The following is a 9,268-nucleotide window of genomic DNA, read 5'->3' as shown; positions in this document are numbered from 1 at the left end:
GTACCCGTCTTGTAGCGGCACAGGGTCACTGACCTTCAATTGACCTTCAAGTTGTTTGTCAGAAGTATTAGTCTTTGAAAGATGGGCTCAAAGTCTCTGATCCTTTATCACTTGTTCTACAACTCCAAAAGCGGCTTAACTGGCAATGTCGGTGCCCTGTCCACAACATTAAAGGGTTCATTGACCCCATTCGAAATCACTTGCTCGTAAAGTAGATAAATATCTGTCAAATCATGCATAAGGTTACGTGTGCGTTGACCCTTGTTCGGTAGTCTTTAAACTCCAAATGGGTGCAGAAACAACATTGCTCTTTAAATATTTGAGTGCACATGCAAAGTCAACCTGGCTCTTTTCGTTTGATTTTTCGTAAAGGTCAGAGTATTAAGCAAACCATGCACAAAGTTAAGTGTGTGTTTTAACGGGTGGCCTTAACTCCAAAACCCATGGCTAAATTGACAACCTTGACCTTTAAATCATGCTTGGAGCGCGGGTGCAACGTTAAACGATACTGATACAAACAAAATCGATACTCTTGTGCTTTCTAGACAGTTGATTGATAGATAATATTTGATTGGATCAGTTCTGCTATGGTTGATAAGATTAAGATAGGTAAATTAAGAAGTAACTAATGATAGTGGTTGCCGAAGTTTGAATTTAAGAGTGCATTTTGTATTCGTCTAGTAAGTATGCCAGGTAAAAGTAACTAAGGCATTTACATTTAGAAACAAATCTAGATACGAACATAATTTCTTGAAAGCTTGAAAGCACAAGCTAGTTCTAATTGCAAAAACCTCGGTGATTGCAGAGGAAAGCATTGCCGGCATGCCAAATTCAATGCTGTGCTTGTTATAAGTACGCGCCGTTTGTAAGGGTCTGGTATGCAATATAGCACCTCATAATGACCTACCATTACCTTCGCCTAGAAGGTTATGTTTTCGTCAGCGTTCGTATGTGTGTGTGTGTGTGTGTGTGTGTGTGTGTGTGTGTGTGTGTGTGTGTGTGTGTGTGTGTGTGTGTGTGTGTTTGTGTGAGTGTGTGTGTGTCCTTCTGTCTGTGAACACGATAACTCAAGAATGCCTGGATGGATTGTCTTCATACATGTACTTGATATGTGGGTATGTCTTTAGCAATCAATTACAGACCGGCCATCACTATCTTTCACTACCATATTAATGGTTTAGTTTCTAGACCTGCCACTGTGATTTATTATATCGTAAAACAATGTATGCAATAAATAATTTCTGCATACACCTATTTCTGTTCTGTCATTAGAACATAGATGGCAAATTCACAAGACTGAAAAGACTCCTTGAATGTCGTCTGCCGTCCTTCTGAAAACTGTAGAATAATTGGTAAGGTTATTTGATAGCAGCGTCACCAACTATATGACAGATGAGCCGTTAAAAGCAAACATTAAACTCTTATCATTTCAAGATCGAGGTGGCGTTTCTTTAAGCCCAGGTTGAGAGCAAATTCCCAAAATAGACTAGCCTTTTTCACGGTCCATGTGTGAAGTAGTGATTGCGTTTACAACAACTGACAGACTTAGTTTCGTCAGGATTACCAAAAGCCCCCCTTTCTATTTTTCTGTGTGATTCATATACTCCACCTTCAATGCATCTTTCTCTAAATGCATTGGACGGTTCTAAGACCTTTATATATAGCAAAACCTATCTTCAAGCTATTGTGCCAAATAAAGCTAGCTCCTTTGTTATTCATGAGCAACTGTCAATAACGTCACCAGAAGCGATTTCACAGACTTGAAAGGGCAGGGTCGCTAACGTTAGGGATTTAACGTTAACGAGTGATATCAGGCATGTTTGGGAGGGTGCTTCAGATAGAATATAATAAAGGTAATATTAACAAAGTTACAATGATCATGCACGTGTTAATCAAGGACAAATAGGGTATAGGTTGCGACGATGGACGGATAGTAACCTATCAGTTATCTTAGTTTTCTCTTCAAAATTAAATGTGAAATCGATATCAAAAATGACATTTTAGTCATGTCAAAACTAAGAAAAGTAGAAACAATATTGGTTATGACTCGCTATGCCCTGCACATTAGTCATTGTATGTATTTGATTTCGGGTTCACAATTTCTTATCATATCAAGCATCGGTATAGGAAGGTGTGCAAGTATCATAATCAATTTTCTCTTTATCTACCGGAAAAAAAGTTTTCATCGAAAGGGATTAAAGTTTCTGTCTTTCTGTGTTTGCACTTATAGCTCAATATCCTTTTGGTGGATTTTTTTAAAATTTTGCCATGTTGGTATTCATTGAGGTTTTGATAAAACATAGCACTTTAGGGCATCGTATCATCATTTCAGGTACTGGAGAGTTATAGACCTACACCCCCATCTTGAATGTCGTGTGGTACAGCTTATTATATCAGTTGTTTCCTAAGTTATGGGAAGCATATATAATGCAAGCTCTTGCTAGCAAGGGTTATGCTCCGGGTAATTTAAAATGTATATATACGCGTTTTTGTCGGCCTTTCTATTTTCAAGGCTTTTATATGAATGCACTATCCTTAAGGCATATAGAAGGGAAAGATTATCAACGTTTCAAACAGCGTTTGATGTGTTGCGAATAGATAAAACAAACAAATGCTGGCGCAGAATCAGATAAAGGAAAAAAGTACCATCAATGATTGTATCACTTTATTGTATCTCTATTTCCTCCACAACGTCTTTTGTTTTCAACACATTAATCTGTTTTTTTTCTGTTAGATTTTTCACATCAACTTAAACATTACGTTAAGGGTCAAACATAGACATCGCAGAATTCACTATATTGACTATTATGCGGTTCTACACAGGAAGTATTTTTTGACGCGCACATATCCATGATCTTTACTATGCAAAGATTCACTGATGTTAAAAACAAAACATTTATATACGGTACAGTGTATACAATCTTTTTCTATGTAAGGTTTATCATATCCATAAAAAAGAACATTACAATGGATGATCTACCAGGTTGTTTGATTGTACATTGTTCAGCATAATTTGGACGTTATTGTGAGCACCGTCTGATGCTGCGGATCCTGGCGAACCACGTCTGGTATAAACCACCCTGAACCAGGTCGGACCGTAACTGTGATTCGTGTTCACCTCAAGACTCGTTCTAAACGTACTTTTCCTGTGGTTACTGGACAGGCTTCGTCTTCGGGACACAGAACCGACAATGTGACCGAAATCTTTCTTAAAGTTATCCGACATGAAGACATAGATGATCGGGTTGATGCACGAGTTAGCGTACGAAAGACAATGTGCTGTAATCTTTAAGATAAACGTAAGTCGGTTGAAAGGAAAATCTCCAAAACTAATCCACATGGTCGTTACGTGATGTGGTAACCAACATATTCCGAACACTAAGACAACAACTATCACCATCTTAGCAGCCTTTTTCTTTGTCAGTACAGATCGTTTCATGCTATCCCATTTCTGATTGCTTTTCAGTTCTTGGGGTACACACCAGAGATTTCGAAGAATGTTGATGTAGCAAATTGTTATCAATAGAAAGGGGAGAGCAAAACCTATCACAAACAAGGCAGCAATGTATATAGGCCTGGCCTGCCTGGTCGGCCAATGGTCATCATAACACATGTAATGCCACCCATAGTCCCACGTTCTGAAAGTGTCAAAGTACACCGCGTAGGGTATAGCGGTTGCCAAAGCTAGCACCCATATTACAAAACAAGCGACGGTTGCAAATTTCCAAGTTCGAAGATGTGCTGTTACTATCGGGTGAGCCACGGCAAGATAGCGATCAATTGACATCACAGTCAGTGTAAAGATACTCGCCAGCATGTTCGCGTATATTAAATAATTAACAAACTTGCACATAAAAGCTCCGAAAATCCAACCCGGTAATGTGTAGATAGTTCCTTGAAACGGTACACAAAAGATGATGAACATCAAATCAGCGATCGCGAGGTTTAGAATGAAGACGTTGGTTGTGCTGCGCCGTAGTTTCTTGCCGCAGGCCATAATGGTGATGACGATACCATTGTCTGTGACACCTATAAGGAATATCAAGGAGAAAACGACTGGAATGATGATGCCTACGGCGCCGATGGGTGGTCTGTCTTCTGGCCCAGGGAGAGTCATGGAAATGTTGCTAACGTTAAAGATGTCTTCCATGTTTTGGAACAACGTTTAAGCGATGCCTCTTCAGAAGATCCCTCAGTGACGATTCAAAACAGGTTACAAAGAACTTTAGCCGCTATGTGATTAGATAAGATGTTGTGGATTAAGATGAAGTTGCCTGGTGTAGGACGAATTTCAACGTGCCTTGTCTTCATCAGCCAACAAAACTTACACTGTCGTCAGTTTGCTGTCTGCATCGGGCACCTTATTGGGTTTTCAACTAGCACTTCATTCAGCTGTCACAAGTTGTTGCTGTCACTGCTCCTGAAAATTATAAAGGTAAGCTGAGTTTAACTGTGGTGAAATGACGAAGGTTTACAAAAGATTTGTATCGAGAATGGGTTTTGAACATATATCAATCTAGAAGCTTTCATAATGAAATTTACGCCATATTTAGACCAGTTTTGACGTGACGCTATAAAGGTAATTACAAAATGATTATATTAGAGTTCTTATTAACCTACGCTTAATTGTTTAATGTCTTGTCCAATGTTACAGAATGTTATTCATTGGTAACTCATAATGAGCTCCGATTACTGAGTACACCTTTAATTTGATTTACTATGAAATACCATTTGGGCATTCAAAACATAAAGATTGCCTACGCCTACGTAGACGCATGATGAATATATATATGACAGCCCAAAATCGACGTTCGCGAATGAATGGTACGGTTGCCACGAAACCGTCAAAAACATATTTGTCATCGACGACCTGTACCGCTGAAATTATATGTACCTTATAATTACAATTCATCACCATGACTGCTGCGTATAGAAGCAAGGTTTCCCACCCAAAAGCGTTTGCACTTGATTTTCGTAAGTAGACTCTAACTTGGTCTAAGCTGAGAGTGCATTGACATCAACGACTTCGATCAACCTGGTCATAAAATTATATGTACATCATGACTAAATTTCAACACTATAATTGCTGCTCATAGAATCCGAGTTTCAGTACACTCTAAAGCATTTGCACTTGATTTTCGCGAGTAGACTCTAACTTGGTCTAAGCTGAGAGTGCATTTACATCAACGCCTCAAATGGTCATGAAATTTAATGTGCCTTATAATTACTATTCATCACGATAATTGCTGCTCATAGAAGCCGGGTTTCAGTACACTCTAAAGCGTTTGCACTTGATTTTCGTGAGTAGACTCTATCTTGGTCTAATAATAAGCTGAGAGTACTAGTGCATTGACATCAACGCTTTGATCCACATGGTCCTTAAATTATATGTACCTAATAATTACAATTCATCACGATAATTGCTGCTTACAGAATCCGGGTTTCAGTACACTCTAAAGCGTTTGCACTTGATATTCGTGAGTAGACTCTAACTTGGTCTTATCAGAGAGTGCATTGACATCAACGCGTCGATCCACATGGTCAACCGAAGGACATCAGCATATAAATCATCATTTGTAACATAGTGAGACTCATCGGTCACTGTCACACCTGGGGATGAAAGTGTTTAGTGTAGGATCATATCATACCGTTTTTGTAGATGCCAAATGGTCATAGATTGCATTTAAAGGTCATGATTTTTGATGATACAGTAGAATTCTGAAAAAAAGTCTTGTGATGCACTTTGAAGCAATCTATTTCGACTGTTGGTTATTGTTCTCGGTTCATTGCCACATGATTTAATATTGCACGAAATTCATCATAGTCAATGCAATTGCAGCATGACAGTCACAGACTACTAGAATAAGTGTTATTCATTTATCTAGTTCAAACTTGCGCCATATCTTTTTTACGCATCAAATGCATCCTCGATTTCTAGGTATTTCTTAATAAGCCTTTAATTCACGTTCAAGAAGAGCATGAAGAGAGAAGGAAATGTCAAGACTATGCATGATGTACAAAATTACCAATAAACTGGTGGACCTACCGACTAATAAGTATCTAATGCCAGGTAAAAAAGGACAAGAAATCAGTATCAGATTTATCAACCTAGGATTGATGTGTTCAAAAAATCGTATTTTCCTAGAACAATCGTAGAGTGGAACTCGTTGTAACCAAGCAAGTGTTTTCAAGTTGGAAACATCCTCATTGGACAGCTTTAAACAATGCATGCAGTCAGATATGCAAAGGTTAGACGTGACAGGTCGTTCAGCGTAACATAATAAGGTGCTGCTACGCCGCGTGCCTGCGAAGCTAGTGTGTTACGCCTAATGGCGGTTGTACCGGCTATATAGATACAGATACAGATCAGATTTAGAAAGCGATTCCTGATACCTAATGAGTTTTGGAATTGACATTATTTTGTAAGAATTAGCCGGTACATGTCTATGTATCTTGTCTGCATTATTAATGTATTACTTACATTCCAGGGGGGCTGTTATCTAAAATCGCATCAACATTAGCCCCTAGCTGAACTAATTTAATATCTTGTTCATTTTTCTCTCATTATTCTTTCTGATGAAATGTTCATGCATGGTATCTTAAATGCGTTACACGATCGCAAAGCCTAATGTAATCAAGAGACACCATTATTAAATTATGATGAAAAAACTCCCTGAAAATTACTCGTGCCACCTTAAAATTATGATCACCACTACATGCAGTGAAAAAGTAATCAGAACCTAATGTAATTTGGTGGATTGGAAATGCATATCTAAAATCAAGGAAACCATTCTATATAACGACACTTTTATGAGCTACCGTAACATTTGAAATTGCTGCCATTTTGCGTCATCACCTTAGGGTACTCCACGAGATATATTGTTAAGCCGATGTACGCGTAAAAATCGTTTTTAAAAACCGCAAAATTGCGGTCTAAAAATCCATCAGGTGCCAGGCGTCAAATCAATATAAGACATAACCCTTATCCTTGCGGCGCCAAAGTGGTTAATATTTTACAACCGGCCTTTTTAAGAAGGCACCCTTTGAGGTTGTAAAGTGAAATGAAAATCTTAAGTTTAATCCCACCCTTGAGACTTAACTTAAACACTTAAATTTTACTGGCAAAGTACTAGAAACGTTTATTGCTCAAGAAGATTAGCCAGAAGTTTGCGTTATACTCACGACGTTGGCACAGCTTTAGCTTAACAGACTGTATGGCACCGATGCAATGCTTGTTTAGGCCACGTCTTTAGTTTTCTATCAATGTGCTAAGTTAAAGTTAAAGTCCTTCCCGCACTGGGTAGTGCATAGGCCGGCGCCCATCTCCATAATTAGGCCTCACAACAGCAGAGGTCAGTCCACTGGTAGTGGTGACCGATCATGAGAAGGCAGTATGTACCATTTTTAAAGTCTTTGGTATGACTCGGCCGGGAACGAAAACTCTACCCACTATGCTATTGCACCAGTTCTTATTACTGTGCTATGGAGCATTTGAAATTTTTCTCGAAGGGATACTACTGGAATACAAATTAATAACATCATCAGTATCATCTGCCGACCCTTTTGAAACGGGGCAAGAACTTGCCCTATCGAACTCCACAGAAGTAATAACATGAAATGCAACAGCCGGGAACGAAAACTCTACCTACTAGGCCATTTCACCGGTTCTTACCAATGTGCTAAGGAGCATTTGAACTTTTTCTCGAAGGGATCCTACTGGAAGACAAATTAATCACATCATCAGCATCATCTGCCGACCCTTTTGAAACGGGGCAACACTTCACCCTATCGAACTCCACAGAAGTAATAACATGGAATGAAAACTCTACCCACTAGGCCATTGCACCGGTTCTTACCAATGTGCTAAGGAGCATTTAAACTTTTTCTCGAAGGGATCCTACTGGAATACAAATTAATGGCAACATCAGCATTATCTGTCGACCCTTTTGAAACGGGGCAATACTTTACCCTATCGAACTCCACAGAAGTAATAACATGAACAAGAGTTATATGTACATTTGATTTTTTTTTTTTAGAAAAGGTAAATATTACTTGACTATTGCTTACAATATTGATCTTCTAGACGAGCTTAAATTCATACCTTTTACTTCAATGAAATGCTAGATTGAGCTGAAATCAGTGGAATAGAGTAGCCTCCGATGCAGACTCCTCCCGGCTTTTTTCTTTTTCAAGTTGAAACTTTCAAGCTGTAACTTGAAAAAGAAAACAGCCGGGAGGAGTCTGCATCGGAGGCTAGGAATGGAGTTGTTGAAATTACAACAAATCCTGATAGCATAACTTTAATCACATTTGGGTCATTTGGCGTTTTGCAGAAACAAGTTATCATGTCACCAGCTGATCATGGTGATGATGATTATTACATTGTACGATTGGATAAATTGAAAATGTACATCTAGATCATGTAATAAAATCATAGCAATACTTTAATGCCCCTTAGTGATTATTTCTATCGTGTTGATCAGGGCACTACTCTAGAGACCTCGACGTGTAATGTCAAAATTTATCAAAAGACAAAAAAATCGTTTATAGTGACTCAGAAATCGAGGTTGCAGTTATGAAATAAATGAAAAATAGTCCCACCATCACAGAAACGGTTATTCATATTTCACAACTGTCATCTAGAAAAAAGTGTTGCGTTTTCTCTGCTCTCAAAACGCACCCGGAATATTGATTTTAGCTAGAAAACTCGAGCTTCTTAGTCTTCGAAGTGAAGTTTTTATTTCCCGGCAACTGCCTCAAGAAGCTGTCTTAATTTCTTAAAAGCATAGCAACGATATATGGAGTAGATTCCATCATTACCAGGCAATATTTGATATCTAGATCTAGATGAATATCTAAGTGTCTATGTTTACATCATTTTCCACGGAATGAATTGTTTTCTTATTAATTCGATTGACATTCCAGTGGATTCTTCATCAGCAGATTAATATTTGCTCGGATACATATAAAGGAATGTTAACACAGTTTATCATGTTTAAAACCCTTCTTGAATCAATAGGGATGACATGACGAATTAATAATCAATTTCCAAATGAATTCCTCGAAAGGGCAACATGTATTACACGCCTTCGGGTAGCTTAAAAACCTATTACCTTGCTGAGATGGGCTGCAACTGGGAGGGAGTGCAGCGGACAGCAGCAAACAGAGCAGTGTGAAAAACATTGACGGCCCGCCTCGGTGGAAGAATTGAAAAGCGGCAAAGAAGATGATGATGATGATCATGATGATGATAACCTACTTTAAAAAG

At 38.5% G+C, this 9,268-nt stretch overlaps 1 pseudogene; it reads right to left on the bottom strand.

Annotated features, from left to right (window-relative positions):
• Positions 1 to 2,938: 2,938 nt before the first annotated feature.
• Positions 2,939 to 4,181, bottom strand: LOC136446301 (galanin receptor type 1 pseudogene; annotated as a pseudogene).
• Between the last annotated feature and the right edge of the window lie 5,087 nt (positions 4,182 to 9,268).

Source organism: Branchiostoma lanceolatum, chromosome 12, assembly GCF_035083965.1.
Source record: "Branchiostoma lanceolatum isolate klBraLanc5 chromosome 12, klBraLanc5.hap2, whole genome shotgun sequence".
In the NCBI taxonomy this organism is placed as follows: domain Eukaryota; kingdom Metazoa; phylum Chordata; class Leptocardii; order Amphioxiformes; family Branchiostomatidae; genus Branchiostoma; species Branchiostoma lanceolatum.
Note: the sequence above shows the minus strand (reverse complement) of the source record. Positions and strands in the feature narration are given on the sequence as shown.